At 42.9% G+C, this 18,680-nt stretch overlaps 1 protein-coding gene across 1 annotated transcript in view; it reads left to right on the top strand.

Annotated features, from left to right (window-relative positions):
• LOC124121000 overlaps positions 1 to 18,680 on the top strand; it is a 50,305-nt gene that overhangs the window by 26,143 nt on the left and 5,482 nt on the right. The gene's annotated exons all lie outside the window — the stretch shown is intronic.

Raw genomic sequence — 18,680 nt, 5'->3', positions numbered from 1 at the left:
CTCAGTCATCAGACCATGATAACATTACCTACAATGTGTACACTAGACAGATCTCAGTCATCAGGTCGTGATTACATTACCTACAATGTGTACACTAGACAGATCTCAGTCATCAGGTCATGATTACATTACCTACAATGTGTACACTAGACGGATCTCAGTCATCAGGTCGTGATTACATTACCTACAATGTGTACACTAGACAGATCTCAGTCATCAGGTCATGATTACATTACCTACAATGTGTACACTAGACAGATCTCAGTCATCAGGTCGTGATTACATTACCTACAATGTGTACACTAGACAGAACTCAGTCATCAGGTCATGATTACATTACCTACAATGTGTACACTAGACAGATCTCAGTCATCAGACCATGATTACATTACCTACAATGTGTACACTAGACAGATCTCAGTCATCAGGTCATGATTACATTACCTACAATGTGTACACTAGACAGATCTCAGTCATCAGGTCATGATTACATTACCTACAATGTGTACACTAGACAGATCTCAGTCATCAGGTCGTGATTACATTACCTACAATGTGTACACTAGACAGATCTCAGTCATCAGATCATGATTACATTACCTACAATGTGTACACTAGACAGATATCAGTCATCAGGTCATGATTACATTACCTACAATGTGTACACTAGACAGATCTCAGTCATCAGGTCATGATTACATTACCTACAGTGTGTACACTAGACAGATCTCAGTCATCAGGTCATGATTACATTACCTACAATGTGTACACTAGACAGATCTCAGTCATCAGGTCATGATTACATTACCTACAATGTGTACACTAGACAGATCTCAGTCATCAGGTCATGATTACATTACCTACAATGTGTACACTAGACAGATCTCAGTCATCAGGTCATGATTACATTACCTACAATGTGTACACTAGACAGATCTCAGTCATCAGGTCGTGATTACATTACCTACAATGTGTACACTAGACAGATCTCAGTCATCAGATCATGATTACATTACCTACAATGTGTACACTAGACAGATATCAGTCATCAGGTCATGATTACATTACCTACAATGTGTACACTAGACAGATCTCGGTCATCAGGTCATGATTACATTACCTACAGTGTGTACACTAGACAGATCTCAGTCATCAGATCATGATTACATTACCTACAATGTGTACACTAGACAGATATCAGTCATCAGGTCATGATTACATTACCTACAATGTGTACACTAGACAGATCTCAGTCATCAGGTCGTGATTACATTACCTACAATGTGTACACTAGACAGATCTCAGTCATCAGACCATGATTACATTACCTACAGTGTGTACACTAGACAGATCTCAGTCATCAGGCCATGATTACATTACCTACAATGTGTACACTAGACAGATCTCAGTCATCAGACCATGATAACATTACCTACAATGTGTACACTAGACAGATCTCAGTCATCAGGTCGTGATTACATTACCTACAATGTGTACACTAGACAGATCTCAGTCATCAGGTCATGATTACATTACCTACAATGTGTACACTAGACAGATCTCAGTCATCAGGCCATGATTACATTACCTACAATGTGTACACTAGACAGATCTCAGTCATCAGGCCATGATTACATTACCTACAATGTGTACACTAGACGGATCTCAGTCATCAGGTCATGATTACATTACCTACAATGTGTACACTAGACGGATCTCAGTCATCAGGTCATGATTACATTACCTACAATGTGTACACTAGACAGATCTCAGTCATCAGGCCATGATTACATTACCTACAATGTGTACACTAGACAGATCTCAGTCATCAGGCCATGATTACATTACCTACATTGTGTACACTAGACAGATCTCAGTCATCAGGCCATGATTACATTACCTACAATGTGTACACTGGACAGATCTCAATCGTCAGGTCGTGATTACATTACCTACAATGTGTACACTAGACAGATCTCAGTCATCAGGCCGTGATTACATTACCTACAATGTGTACACTAGACGGATCTCAGTCATCAGACCATGATTACATTACCTACAATGTGTGCACTAGACAGATCTCAGTCACCAGGTCGTGATTACATTACCTACAATGTGTACACTAGACAGATCTCAGTCATCAGACCATGATTACATTACCTACAATGTGTACACTAGACAGATCTCAGTCATCAGGTCATGATTACATTACCTACAATGTGTACACTAGACAGATCTCAGTCATCAGGTCGTGATTACATTACCTACAATGTGTACACTAGACAGATCTCAGTCATCAGATCATGATTACATTACCTACAATGTGTACACTAGACAGATATCAGTCATCAGGTCATGATTACATTACCTACAATGTGTACACTAGACAGATCTCAGTCATCAGGTCATGATTACATTACCTACAGTGTGTACACTAGACAGATCTCAGTCATCAGATCATGATTACATTACCTACAATGTGTACACTAGACAGATATCAGTCATCAGGTCATGATTACATTACCTACAATGTGTACACTAGACAGATCTCAGTCATCAGGTCGTGATTACATTACCTACAATGTGTACACTAGACAGATCTCAGTCATCAGACCATGATTACATTACCTACAGTGTGTACACTAGACAGATCTCAGTCATCAGGCCATGATTACATTACCTACAATGTGTACACTAGACAGATCTCAGTCATCAGACCATGATAACATTACCTACAATGTGTACACTAGACAGATCTCAGTCATCAGGTCGTGATTACATTACCTACAATGTGTACACTAGACAGATCTCAGTCATCAAGTCATGATTACATTACCTACAATGTGTACACTAGACGGATCGCAGTCATCAGGTCGTGATTACATTACCTACAATGTGTACACTAGACAGATCTCAGTCATCAGGTCATGATTACATTACCTACAATGTGTACACTAGACAGATCTCAGTCATCAGGTCGTGATTACATTACCTACAATGTGTACACTAGACAGAACTCAGTCATCAGGTCATGATTACATTACCTACAATGTGTACACTAGACAGATCTCAGTCATCAGACCATGATTACATTACCTACAATGTGTACACTAGACAGATCTCAGTCATCAGGTCATGATTACATTACCTACAATGTGTACACTAGAAAGATCTCAGTCATCAGGTCATGATTACATTACCTACAATGTGTACACTAGACGGATCTCAGTCATCAGGTCATGATTACATTACCTACAATGTGTACACTAGACAGATCTCAGTCATCAGGTCATGATTACATTACCTACAATGTGTACACTAGACAGATCTCAGTCATCAGGCCATGATTACATTACCTACAGTGTGTACACTAGACAGATCTCAGTCATCAGGCCATGATTACATTACCTACAATGTGTACACTAGACAGATCTCAGTCATCAGACCATGATTACATTACCTACAATGTGTACACTAGACAGATCTCAGTCATCAGGTCGTGATTACATTACCTACAATGTGTACACTAGACAGATCTCAGTCATCAGGTCATGATTACATTACCTACAATGTGTACACTAGACGGATCTCAGTCATCAGGTCGTGATTACATTACCTACAATGTGTACACTAGACAGATCTCAGTCATCAGGTCATGATTACATTACCTACAATGTGTACACTAGACAGATCTCAGTCATCAGGTCGTGATTACATTACCTACAATGTGTACACTAGACAGATCTCAGTCATCAGGTCGTGATTACATTACCTACAATGTGTACACTAGACAGATCTCAGTCATCAGACCATGATTACATTACCTACAATGTGTACACTAGACGGATCTCAGTCATCAGGTCATGATTACATTACCTACAATGTGTACACTAGAAAGATCTCAGTCATCAGGTCATGATTACATTACCTACAATGTGTACACTAGACGGATCTCAGTCATCACGTCATGATTACATTACCTACAATGTGTACACTAGACGGATCTCAGTCATCAGGTCATGATTACATTACCTACAATGTGTACACTAGACAGATCTCAGTCATCAGACCATGATTACATTACCTACAATGTGTACACTAGACAGATCTCAGTCATCAGGTCATGATTACATTACCTACAATGTGTACACTAGACAGATCTCAGTCATCAGGTCGTGATTACATTACCTACAATGTGTACACTAGACAGATCTCAGTCATCAGATCATGATTACATTACCTACAATGTGTACACTAGACAGATATCAGTCATCAGGTCATGATTACATTACCTACAATGTGTACACTAGACAGATCTCAGTCATCAGGTCATGATTACATTACCTACAGTGTGTACACTAGACAGATCTCAGTCATCAGATCATGATTACATTACCTACAATGTGTACACTAGACAGATATCAGTCATCAGGTCATGATTACATTACCTACAATGTGTACACTAGACAGATCTCAGTCATCAGGTCGTGATTACATTACCTACAATGTGTACACTAGACAGATCTCAGTCATCAGACCATGATTACATTACCTACAGTGTGTACACTAGACAGATCTCAGTCATCAGGCCATGATTACATTACCTACAATGTGTACACTAGACAGATCTCAGTCATCAGACCATGATAACATTACCTACAATGTGTACACTAGACAGATCTCAGTCATCAGGTCGTGATTACATTACCTACAATGTGTACACTAGACAGATCTCAGTCATCAGGTCATGATTACATTACCTACAATGTGTACACTAGACGGATCTCAGTCATCAGGTCGTGATTACATTACCTACAATGTGTACACTAGACAGATCTCAGTCATCAGGTCATGATTACATTACCTACAATGTGTACACTAGACAGATCTCAGTCATCAGGTCGTGATTACATTACCTACAATGTGTACACTAGACAGAACTCAGTCATCAGGTCATGATTACATTACCTACAATGTGTACACTAGACAGATCTCAGTCATCAGGTCATGATTACATTACCTACAATGTGTACACTAGACAGATCTCAGTCATCAGGTCGTGATTACATTACCTACAATGTGTACACTAGACAGAACTCAGTCATCAGGTCATGATTACATTACCTACAATGTGTACACTAGACAGATCTCAGTCATCAGACCATGATTACATTACCTACAATGTGTACACTAGACAGATCTCAGTCATCAGGTCATGATTACATTACCTACAATGTGTACACTAGAAAGATCTCAGTCATCAGGTCATGATTACATTACCTACAATGTGTACACTAGACGGATCTCAGTCATCAGGTCATGATTACATTACCTACAATGTGTACACTAGACAGATCTCAGTCATCAGGTCATGATTACATTACCTACAATGTGTACACTAGACAGATCTCAGTCATCAGGCCATGATTACATTACCTACAGTGTGTACACTAGACAGATCTCAGTCATCAGGCCATGATTACATTACCTACAATGTGTACACTAGACAGATCTCAGTCATCAGACCATGATTACATTACCTACAATGTGTACACTAGACAGATCTCAGTCATCAGGTCGTGATTACATTACCTACAATGTGTACACTAGACAGATCTCAGTCATCAGGTCATGATTACATTACCTACAATGTGTACACTAGACGGATCTCAGTCATCAGGTCGTGATTACATTACCTACAATGTGTACACTAGACAGATCTCAGTCATCAGGTCATGATTACATTACCTACAATGTGTACACTAGACAGATCTCAGTCATCAGGTCGTGATTACATTACCTACAATGTGTACACTAGACAGATCTCAGTCATCAGGTCGTGATTACATTACCTACAATGTGTACACTAGACAGATCTCAGTCATCAGACCATGATTACATTACCTACAATGTGTACACTAGACGGATCTCAGTCATCAGGTCATGATTACATTACCTACAATGTGTACACTAGAAAGATCTCAGTCATCAGGTCATGATTACATTACCTACAATGTGTACACTAGACGGATCTCAGTCATCACGTCATGATTACATTACCTACAATGTGTACACTAGACGGATCTCAGTCATCAGGTCATGATTACATTACCTACAATGTGTACACTAGACAGATCTCAGTCATCAGGCCATGATTACATTACCTACAATGTGTACACTAGACAGATCTCAGTCATCAGGCCATGATTACATTACCTACAATGTGTACACTAGACAGATCTCAGTCATCAGGCCATGATTACATTACCTACAATGTGTACACTAGACAGATCTCAATCGTCAGGTCGTGATTACATTACCTACAATGTGTACACTAGACAGATCTCAGTCATCAGGCCATTATTACATTACCTACAATGTGTACACTAGACAGATCTCAGTCATCAGACCATGATTACATTACCTACAATGTGTGCACTAGACAGATCTCAGTCACCAGGTCGTGATTACATTATCTACAATGTGTACACTAGACAGATCTCAGTCATCAGACCATGATTACATTACCTACAATGTGTACACTAGACAGATCTCAGTCATCAGGTCATGATTACATTACCTACAATGTGTACACTAGACAGATCTCAGTCATCAGGTCGTGATTACATTACCTACAATGTGTACACTAGACAGATCTCAGTCATCAGATCATGATTACATTACCTACAATGTGTACACTAGACAGATATCAGTCATCAGGTCATGATTACATTACCTACAATGTGTACACTAGACAGATCTCAGTCATCAGGTCATGATTACATTACCTACAGTGTGTACACTAGACAGATCTCAGTCATCAGATCATGATTACATTACCTACAATGTGTACACTAGACAGATATCAGTCATCAGGTCATGATTACATTACCTACAATGTGTACACTAGACAGATCTCAGTCATCAGGTCGTGATTACATTACCTACAATGTGTACACTAGACAGATCTCAGTCATCAGACCATGATTACATTACCTACAGTGTGTACACTAGACAGATCTCAGTCATCAGGCCATGATTACATTACCTACAATGTGTACACTAGACAGATCTCAGTCATCAGACCATGATAACATTACCTACAATGTGTACACTAGACAGATCTCAGTCATCAGGTCGTGATTACATTACCTACAATGTGTACACTAGACAGATCTCAGTCATCAGGTCATGATTACATTACCTACAATGTGTACACTAGACGGATCTCAGTCATCAGGTCGTGATTACATTACCTACAATGTGTACACTAGACAGATCTCAGTCATCAGGTCATGATTACATTACCTACAATGTGTACACTAGACAGATCTCAGTCATCAGGTCGTGATTACATTACCTACAATGTGTACACTAGACAGATCTCAGTCATCAGGTCATGATTACATTACCTACAATGTGTACACTAGACAGATCTCAGTCATCAGGTCATGATTACATTACCTACAATGTGTACACTAGACGGATCTCAGTCATCAGGTCATGATTACATTACCTACAATGTGTACACTAGAAAGATCTCAGTCATCATGTCATGATTACATTACCTACAATGTGTACACTAGACGGATCTCAGTCATCAGGTCATGATTACATTACCTACAATGTGTACACTAGACAGATCTCAGTCATCAGGTCATGATTACATTACCTACAATGTGTACACTAGACAGATCTCAGTCATCAGGCCATGATTAGATTACCTACAATGTGTACACTAGACAGATCTCAGTCATCAGGCCATGATTACATTACCTACAATGTGTACACTAGACAGATCTCAATCGTCAGGTCGTGATTACATTACCTACAATGTGTACACTAGACAGATCTCAGTCATCAGGCCATTATTACATTACCTACAATGTGTACACTAGACGGATCTCAGTCAACAGACCATGATTACATTACCTACAATGTGTGCACTAGACAGATCTCAGTCACCAGGTCGTGATTACATTACCTACAATGTGTACACTAGACAGATCTCAGTCATCAGGTCATGATTACATTACCTACAATGTGTACACTAGACGGATCTCAGTCATCAGGTCATGATTACATTACCTACAATGTGTACACTAGACAGATCTCAGTCATCAGGCCATGATTACATTACCTACAATGTGTACACTAGACGGATGTCAGTCATCAGACCATGATTACATTACCTACAATGTGTACACTAGACAGATCTCAGTCATCAGGTCATGATTACATTACCTACAATGTGTACACTAGACGGATCTCAGTCATCAGGCAATGATAACATTAACTACAATGTGTACACAAGACAGATCTCAGTCATCAGACCATGATTACATTACCTACAATGTGTACACTAGACAGATCTCAGTCATCAGGTCATGATTACATTACCTACAATGTGTACACTAGACAGATCTCAGTCATCAGGTCATGATTACATTACCTACAATGTGTACACTAGACAGATCTCAGTCATCAGACCATGATTACATTACCTACAATGTGTACACTAGACGGATCTCAGTCATCAGGTCATGATTACATTACCTACAATGTGTACACTTGACCGATCTCAGTCATCAGGTCATGATTACATTACGTACAATGTGTACACTAGACAGATCTCAGTCATCAGGTCATGATTACATTACCTACAATGTGTACACTAGACAGATCTCAGTCATCAGACCATGATTACATTACCTACAATGTGTACACTAGACGGATCTCAGTCATCAGGCCATGATTACATTACCTACAATGTGTTCACTAGACAGATCTCAGTCATCAGGTCATGATTACATTACCTACAATGTGTACACTAGACAGATCTCAGTCATCAGGTCGTGATTACATTACCTACAATGTGTACACTAGACAGATCTCAGTCATCAGACCATGATTACATTACCTACAATGTGTACACTAGACGGATCTCAGTCATCAGGTCATGATTACATTACCTTCAATGTGTACACTAGACAGATCTCAGTCATCAGGTCATGATTACATTACCTACAATGTGTACACTAGACAGATCTCAGTCATCAGACCATGATTACATTACCTACAATGTGTACACTAGACAGATCTCAATCATCAGGTCGTGATTACATTACCTACAATGTGTACACTAGACGGATCTCAGTCATCAGGTTATTATTACATTACGTACAATGTGTACACAAGACGGATCGCTATATTCATTGGAGTTGTCGCAATGACCCCTTTATTATTTTTTACACAATGAACGAACGAGCGAGTGAATGATGTTTCGTTTTAGATGTTTTCATTTGAAGTAAAATATATCCTCGTAGATAAACACCAACAGCTTGAATTCAAATGGCATCCCCTGATTGTCGCCAGGTGCGCCCATGTTGGAGAGGAGAAGATTCGCGTCCTTTCTACCAACTGTCTTCACACGTAGAAATCAATAAAAAAACTTAACATTTACTGAGTTATTTAAAGCCTTTCCAGTGTGAAGCCCTGTGACGATTTAACACAATGTGTTTTGTTTTCCCATGTATCGAACAGTGATTATTTTTAGAAGAAAAAAAGTGGGTTTGGCGACTACTTCCCTGCGGCTAGCAGAGCTGGTCAGAGGAAACATGGCGGCTGTTCCCGTCTCACCTGCACGGAAATAGCCTTTTCTCGCTGCACAAACATAGTCGGTGCCTTCCGATGGGAAGGTCGCTGCCGTTGCGATTTTCAGCGGAGGCGCCCGAACACTGGATGTGTTGTCCGATGAAGCACTCGTGGCCAATCGTGGATTACCAGTGTCCCGGTTCGCGTGCATCCGAGGGGACGGAAGAGACCGAATGGATCCGAGTGATCCCGATCTACTCCGAATGTAGCTGACAGAAAGCGGTCATCTTTTAAAGAGCTTTTTTCGGCTCACATGTACAACATTTCAAACATGGTTGGGGCCATGTGGTTGCAGATTCCTTTCTTATCCAATTCTTCTTTGAACCCCGCAACAGTCATTTTTCACAAACTGTTGCAGGAATGTCTGATACCCACACGCTCAATCGACTCCTCTCCTCTCCTCTCCTCTCCTCTCCTCTCAGCACTGTCTGATGGCTAAACCCACTCACTCCACTCCACTCCACTCCACTCCACTCCACTCAGCAATGTCTGATGGCTAAACCCACTCACTCCACTCCACTCCACTCCACTCAGCAATGTCTGATGGCTAAACCCACTCACTCCACTCCACTCCACTCCATTCAGCAATGTCTGATGGCTAAACCCACTCCACTCCACTCCACTCCGAGGAGGGGATGGGTGTGTGTGGGTGAGTTAAGAGGAGGGGGTGGGGGTGACTTAAGGTGAGGAGGATGTTGTGTGTTCTGCTTCCCTCAGTGATCGATAGTCTCACGACACAAGGCGTCGGTGCAAACGCTCGGGACATATTCAGAATTTCTGTTTTGGCCGTTATTACTTTCGGCTGATTTGAATCTCAAAGGTCACTGTGAAGGTCACTGCCAAGGTCGTCTCGTTGTGATGTGTGCCATCATACACACGTTACAAATAAAACACTTTACTACTTCTTCAATAACATAATATCCTGTTCTTTCTTGGTTTCCATGGTAACTCTAAATACTCTCCCGAGGCGGTGAGATGCATTTACCGTTGATGCTGGTTGGGACTGCTTATAAACTAAATCGATCCAGTCGTCTAAGGCGCCGCGATTCGCTGTGCAGTGTTGCGTCCCTTGCGTACGCCAGAAACCTATGATTGTCGGTTCGAATCCCGGTTCGCCCCGAGTATGTTTCTAGGTTTGTCAGCACCATACCCGTGCTCGTGGGTTTTGCAGAAGTGGTATACGTCTAAAACCTACATTACTTGGGGCTTTCCTCCCACATTAAGCTGACAGGCCGCGATATAACTGGAAAACTTAAAAGCGGCGTTAAACACAACTCACTCACTCACTCATCCTATACACTTATTTCACGTATACATGGACCGTTATATAAACTATACTGAACAACAAAAGTTCCTGTGACATTTAATAAGATTTAATGCAAAGTTATTATTTTTACCAAATCTGAAACAATTTCGGTTTGCAACAGATAAAAGACTGTAGGTGTTCAAATGGTTTAATTTGCCATACTGACTTCAGAAAATGCGTGATTTCATTAAAAAAACCATGAAAATGCCAAAATGTCAATTTACAAATCAATAGTGTGTGTCCACCTCTTGTTGCGATGCAAGCAACACATCTTCGTCTCATGGAATGGACCAGGCGTCGCACAAAGTCCTGTGGGATATCTGTCCATATCTGCTGGAGCATGTTTCGAAGTTCCTGGAGTGTCTGTGGAACACGTGGTCGACGTCGAAGGCGCCGATCCATCTCATCCCACATGTGCTCGATTGGTGAGAGATCAAGGGAGCGAGCCGACCAGAGTATGACATTCACATTGTTTTGTTGAAGAGCATCCTGAACAAGTCGAGCAATATGAGGCCGAGCGTTGTCATGTTGAAAGGTAATGCCTTGGCCATGACGACGCAAAAATGGTAGAACAACAGGGCCGATGATCTCGTCGCGGTAGCGCTGTCTGTGAGATTTCCCTCTACCACTATCAAACGGGTCCTCTGTCTTGCTGTAATCCCACCCATTACCACAACGCTGCCGCCCCCGAACCGATCTTCTTCCATGACCCAATTCTTGACGTAACGTTCACCTCGACGTCGGTACACTCGAAACCGTCCATCGCTGTGGCTGAGGTGAAAACGAGACTCGTCAGTGAATAGAACTTGTCCCTACTGCAAGTCCGTCCAGCGTAGACCCTGTCTGCACCACTGTAGACGTGCTTGACGGTGGTTTCCTGTCAAAATGGGACGTCTGGCGGGTCTTCTGGCGACAATCCCTGCACATCTGAGGCGGCGACGTACGGTTTATGAAGATATTCGTCGAAGGCCAGGGATGCTTCTTGCAGTCACTGTTGCTTGGCTGGAATCGATTTCTTAGGTGTGTTGTTCGAATCCAGTTGTCTTGTCGATTATTGGTTACCGGTGGTCTGCCACTCCGAGGATGGTCTCTGACTGCATTCGTCTGTTGCCAACGTTGCCATAAACACCAAATGGTGTTTCTGTGGACGTTAAATTGTCTTGCAGCATCACGTTGACTCGACCCTGCTTCAAGCATATCAATGGCTAGCAGACGCTCATTTTCGGACAGGCGTGGCATTTCGTAATGTTGAATAATTGCGTATTTTTTTTTTTTTTTTCTGAGTGGTTGTTGTCAGCACGATGCTTAACAATGCATATGGAATCCCGTTAACGCACATTTTTTTATACCCATTCTTGGGTAGTGAAATGCATCGGGCTTGCATAAAAGTCAACTTTTGCATGGAATGCATGCTTTTCTGTAGCAGTTGCTTTTTTGTGACTTGATTCCATACATGTACTACAATACTGAAAACCAAACTTTACTTCTTTGAAAAATACACTAAAATATTGGTGTCACAGGAACTTTTGTTGTTGAGTATATATCTACGAGCGGTGATTGGTGTGTTAATGAGATAAGTCATGTGACATGTCCTCGTGCAGCACGGGAAATAACAACAGGATCGTGCTGCATGGGAAATAATGTCAGGCTCGTGCTGGGCGGGAAATAACGACATTCTCGTGCAGGACGGGAAATAACGGCAAGCTCGTGCAGGACGGGAAATAACGGCACGCTCGTGCAGCACGGGAAATAACAACACGCTCGTGCAGCACGGAAATAACGACAAACTCGCGCCAGTCCCCGGGGAAGGGATTATTTCTGCGTTAACGCCGAAGTTCCGGGAAGTTCTCATGGAGGAAGTGTTGTCGAGGAAGGGATGTGATAACAGCAATGTTTCACAATATCTGTTTACGTATTGTGTGGAGGTATTATTCTTGTCGTAATATATACTCTTCAAAAAAAGAAACTTGACACTGACTTTCAAAATGTAATATAATGCGATTGTTTCAAAATAGGACACAGAAACCATAATTGAAACACTGTTTGAAGATCAATGTACACAATGTTCAAAACATTAATCGTGTCACCTAGACAGACACACGTACACGATACAGTTCATGTCACAGGGGTACAGAAACTGTCAGTATCGGTTGTGCCCACCACGTGCATCAATCACCGCTTGACACCGACGACCCATAGATGCAATCAAGTTGTCAATAACACGCTGTTGGATGTGCTGCCATTCATGCTGAAGTGCATCAAGAAGCGCCGGAAGTGTTGTGGGCGGTGGATTCCTTCACCAAACGCGTCGATCCAACTCGTCCCACAGATGCTCAATCGGGGACAAATCTGGTGACCGGGCTGGCCAAGGTAATGTCTAGATGTTGTTATGCTGTAGGAAGTCCTGACAAACACATGCAATATGCGGTCGAGCGTTGTCCTGCTGGAACTGTCCGCCATGAACGTTGACGTGAGGAAGAACGTAAGGCTGTAGGATCAAGTCTCTGTAACGCACACCTGTCAATGCACCTGCCACATGCACGAGAGGCGTCCTACCACCGTGATGAATTCAGGCCCATACCATGACACTCCCGCCGCCAAATGTGACAACCAGCTGCACACAGTTGGGGGCTTAACTTTCACTCCGACGTCTGTAGACACGTGCGCGCCCATCAGCACGTGTGAGTAGGAAACGGGACTCGTTAGTAAACAGTACATTTCTCCACCTTGCACGTGCCCATCTAACCCTCTGTTGGCACCAAAGCAGACGGTCCGCCAGATGACGTGGGGTCAATACATGACGTCGAACAGGTCTTCGTGCAAAAAGTCCAGCCTCCCTCAGTCTGTTTGATCTGATATTCTGCGTACCCCAGGGATCTGTTTGGTTGTAGACGTGGCTTTGGTAATGCGGTCTCGGGGGTGTCGCAGCCGGATTTATCGATCTTGTGTTTGGGTTGTCACCCTTGGTCTTCCTGACCTTGGTCTGTCGTCAACTCTGTTGGTGTTGTTGTATCGGGTCCACAGTGCGGAGATTGTCTGTCTGGATACGCCAAAGTGCCTGGCCACTTCTTGCTGAGTTGCTCCAGCTTGTAATCTCCCAATGGCGTTGTTCCGTTGAGCTGCATTCAGTCTTGGCATTCTGTCACCGCCTCTACTGCCGTTATAAGGGCTGTATGAACAGCCGTTGATGTGGATTTCAATACCAATTCAGCAGGGGGGCCTGCATGACTAAATGCAGGATCCTGTGCTGCACGTTTTCTACAGGCGGTTGCGTTTGGATGAAGCTGTAAAATTGATCCCCAAACGCTACGTTTATGTGCTTTGCATGTTTTTTCGCGAATTATAGACAGATCATCTTTCTGTTTGACTTATCTGGTTCTAATTTAATGTAATTATTTAAGATATTTGGCAAAAAGTGGTTTTACATCTATGTCAAGTTTCTTTTTTGGAAGAGTATATGTTTACGGTTATGGAGTTATGAGCGTAAAACCGACAGGATTCTGCTTAGCGGTTTGCACCTCCATAAACGTAAAACAATATTCAATTCAATTTATGATATGATATCATTTTCAATCCACGCAGATCACCATTTATTCAGTGTCCGTGTTCTCTCATGTATAATGTCAGGTAGGCTGGCACCAGCTGGTGATAATAGACTGGCCATGACTCACCGCAAGGCGTGGATTGGAAATTAACGGGTTCGTCTTATCAATAGATGTACGGAAATGATAGGCTTATCGTGTACATGGTCTTCGTTTAATTTGGTTTCTCTCATTAATCGGTCAGACTTATGGATAGTTTTGTTAAGCGACATGGCGACCTAGTTAGGCACCACGCTTAGTTGTGGGAGGCGAGGCATTTCATTGTGCAGAGACACGCACCTTTGCTGTGCCAGACACTACCGTGTACCAGACACCAGACACTACCGTGTGCCAAGCACTAGCGTGTGCCAGACACTACCATGTCCCAGACACTCAGACACTTCCGTGTGCCAGACACTTCCATGGGGCGAATTCCGGTTTGTACTGATCATGTTTCTGGGTTTGTTAGCACCATACCCTTGCTCATGGGTTTCGCAGAAGCGGTAAATGTCTGTAGCGGTATCACTTTGCATATTCTCCTACATCAAACTCACACGCCGTGAATACTGTGCAAAGCGCCGTTAAACCACTCACTCACTCACTCCTTATCACAAATGAACACCACACACACCATGCCTCAAAATATGTACGATCATAAATAGAAAACAAAATTCACAGTTTTGTAAATTGAGCTGTCAAAGAAGTATTCCCACTACCCCCCGCCTCCTCACCATGACAACCGCATCCCCTCCTCAGATCGCTCTCGTAATAACACAATGTTGCTGACAAGGTACAGCTAACTGTATAATGGTATCCATGGCAACCAATTATCCTTCCAATATATCCCTCACTTGTTATATTGATTCGAGGGTGTGTGTGTGTGTGTGTGTGTAGGGGGGGGGGGGGGGGGGGGGGAGTTATCTCATTACCCCGTGGCTGTGTGTGGAGCAGGTTTACACCTGTGCACAGAGATCACTTGTCACATGATCACCTGTCACTCACGTGACCTGTCCAGAGGTTATGTATTTGGCACAAAATGATTTCGTAAATACATTTTTCGCATTAGAGATATCATATTTAGTATTATACGCGGGAATGTGAGAAAGTGATGACATATGGAGGATCTCACCCGAATGTCTTTTCATGTCAAATACGACCCGTAAAGATCCGGGGTAGAATAGGTCTTCAGCAACCCATGCTTGCCGTAAAAGGCGACTATGCTTGTCGTAAAAGGAGACAAACGGGATCGGGTGGTCAGGCTCGCTGACGTGGTTGATGCATGTCATCGATCCCAATTGCATGGATCGATGCTCATGATATTAATCACTGGATTGTCTGGTCCAGACTCGATTATTTACAGACCGTCGTCATATAGCTTGAATATTGCTGAATGCGGCGTTAAACAACAAACCAACCAACCAAATCATGTCAAATACACACCTCGTCAAAAGTATCGCACCACCAAATTTTAAGTGTAATTGCGAGTTAAATTTTCAATGTAGAGATTTTCAAATGGTACACTGTGTTGACACATCTGCATGCAGAGTTATAGCCATCTGGACTCCCGAATCTTGTGGGTACGTTTATCCGAGCCGTATGCACACCTCAGGGGTCTCTGTAGAGAAATTCTTGTTTAAAGTCAGAACGTTTGTGCATCTTTACTGCCATATTTTTTTTGTCTTTAATGAAAATTCCACCAATTTAGAACGGTTTAACTGTAATGCCTAGGTGTACAATCCCAGAAAATCAAAGATCGCAAATCACTGGCATGAACCACGGGCTATTGTCACCGTGTTGAACATTAATCATACAAAAATCAATCGACTCATTAGAAAACACACATTGACTGGAGAGACCTGCCGAGATCAGGACGTCCACAGAAGACCAGAGACAGGAAGCACAGGATCCTTCTACGTCAGCCAACGGCTGCTAACTTCAACTTGCAGTGTTCTTCGTCATCACTGTCATACACACAACAGTGTCCCTTACCGCCACCAGGCGTCGACTGAAAACAGCAGGATTAAGGCCAGATGACCAATAGGACGTCCACTCCTCTCACCCCAACACACGCAGGGCCGGGTAGCCTGGTGTCAGGTCGAGCTTTTCGAACTTGAGGTGGGGGCACGGGTGGCCCAGTCGTCTAAGGTGCCGCGATTCGCTGTGCAGAGTTGCGTCCCGTGGGCACGCCAGAAACCTATCATTGTGGGTTCGAATCCCGGTTCGCCCCGATTATGTTTCTAGGTTTGTCAGCACCATACCCGTGCTCGTGGGTTTCACCGAAGTGGTAAACGTCTGAGACCTGCATCACTTCGGGCTTTCCTCCCACATTAAGCTGACACGCCGTGATATAACTGGAATAATGTTAAAAAAAGCGGCGTTAAACCCAACTCACTCACTCACTCGAACTTGAGGTCATGGAGGAGGATTTTATTTTCATCACACTGATGGCAGGACTTGTGCCTGGAGGCAACGAGGAACATCTTCTTATCAGCACAACATCAAGGAAACAGTGACGTGTGGTGGCGGCTCAGTGATGGTATGGAGATGTTGTTCCTTTGATTGTAAACTTGATGTGGTCACAGTTCAGGGGACAAAGGCACCAAGATAGCATTGTGTTGTCCCTCCTTCCTGTCTTCATGGGCAAAACCCGGTCCCGCCGAGCACCTACTGACCATCTCCAGAACAACGCCACTGAGACTCAGGATCAGTTGGGACATAGGGTCAGAGCCTGGGGCCCCCAAGTACAGAATCTCCAAGAATTGAGCCAGGCATTGCAGGAATTGCAACACATCCCTCAGTTGAGGATCAGGCGTCTGATTTTGAGCATGGGACGTCTTGCGGATGTGATCGTCTAGGGTTGGCTTCACCAGGTATTGACTTCCACTGTATTGATCATCTTACTGACAAAGGTACAGCGTTACTAAGACAGGTGTTGATCTCATCTCATTCCTGACAGTTACCATACCAGCCTCTGTTTATCCCCAGTGGCATTCCTCATAGTCGCTGACGAATAAAGATGTTTTTCTTCTCTGCTAATGCCCTTTTATAAAATTATCATCTTATTTGATGTTAAGTGTCACTTTTCACTGCTCTTGTTTCGCTTGCCAACTTCCCCTTACCCGTCCATTTTCTGTATACTTTTTGTATGGGGAGTTTACACGATGTCCAGCTTTTCCTTTGGACGAGAGGTCGGTCACATGACCGCGAAATTGACGTTCATAAGTGAATGAACGACAAAATTTGACGTCCATACGTTTTTCACGAGACCGTGTTCTTGAAATGACGGAAACACTGACGGACTACTTCCACATTCCTGGGGAAACCCCTGGGGATTCCCCAGCACGAATATATGTTTCTCATCATTCAGACCCTTTAATATTGAACTCAACGTTTTAGCATACATTGGGATAAGTCAGAGTTTGATTGCAAGCCCGTTCAAAGATATCCTCGGTACAACCCATCCTGGAGAACAAAACGAAGAAAAGCACATCCAAATTACCGCAGTATTAGCAACAGCATCTTCCCGATGCAAGGGAGTTAACTGACTATAAAGTCCAGTTTCCACCCTTGCCGAACTAGGCTGGTATTATGGAGTTATATTTTGGCTGGACTAACGAGTCTATGCATAGTCCAATCAAAATCGCGCACCGAAATAGAAATCCGGTTCGTTAACTGTCGTGCAGATTTCGGTCGATTGCAGGATTTGCAATGCATGTGCACCGCCAACTCGTTTTCAGCAGATATTTTCCAAATCTTTTCACGTTTTTATTCAAGGTCCTCACGTGATTTGATGCATTTCGCGATGTAAGACCCGTTTTATCACAATATATATCTTGATTATCGATCAGATCGTCCTGACCGGGCGCCACCATTTTGTGTGAAGCAAACGCAAGTGATACAAGAGGTGGAATCTGATTGGTCCATAGGAGAGGCTTAGACGGGACATAACTGGTGATAGCCACTTGTGGCGCTACGATCGAACCCAGTAATTCCAGCCTAGTTCGGCAAGGGTGGAAACTGGACTTTTAAAGTCAGTTAACTCCCTAGCCTCGGAAAGAATTAACAACAGTGACAAGCTCCGACGTTCATACAGTTTGGCCATCGCTCTATAAAGCTGCATACTCCAGTGAACTCACTCA

The sequence above is a fragment of the Haliotis rufescens genome, unplaced genomic scaffold (assembly GCF_023055435.1).
Source record: "Haliotis rufescens isolate VD_foot unplaced genomic scaffold, xgHalRufe1.0.p SCAF_14, whole genome shotgun sequence".
Classification (NCBI taxonomy): domain Eukaryota; kingdom Metazoa; phylum Mollusca; class Gastropoda; order Lepetellida; family Haliotidae; genus Haliotis; species Haliotis rufescens.
Note: the sequence above shows the minus strand (reverse complement) of the source record. Positions and strands in the feature narration are given on the sequence as shown.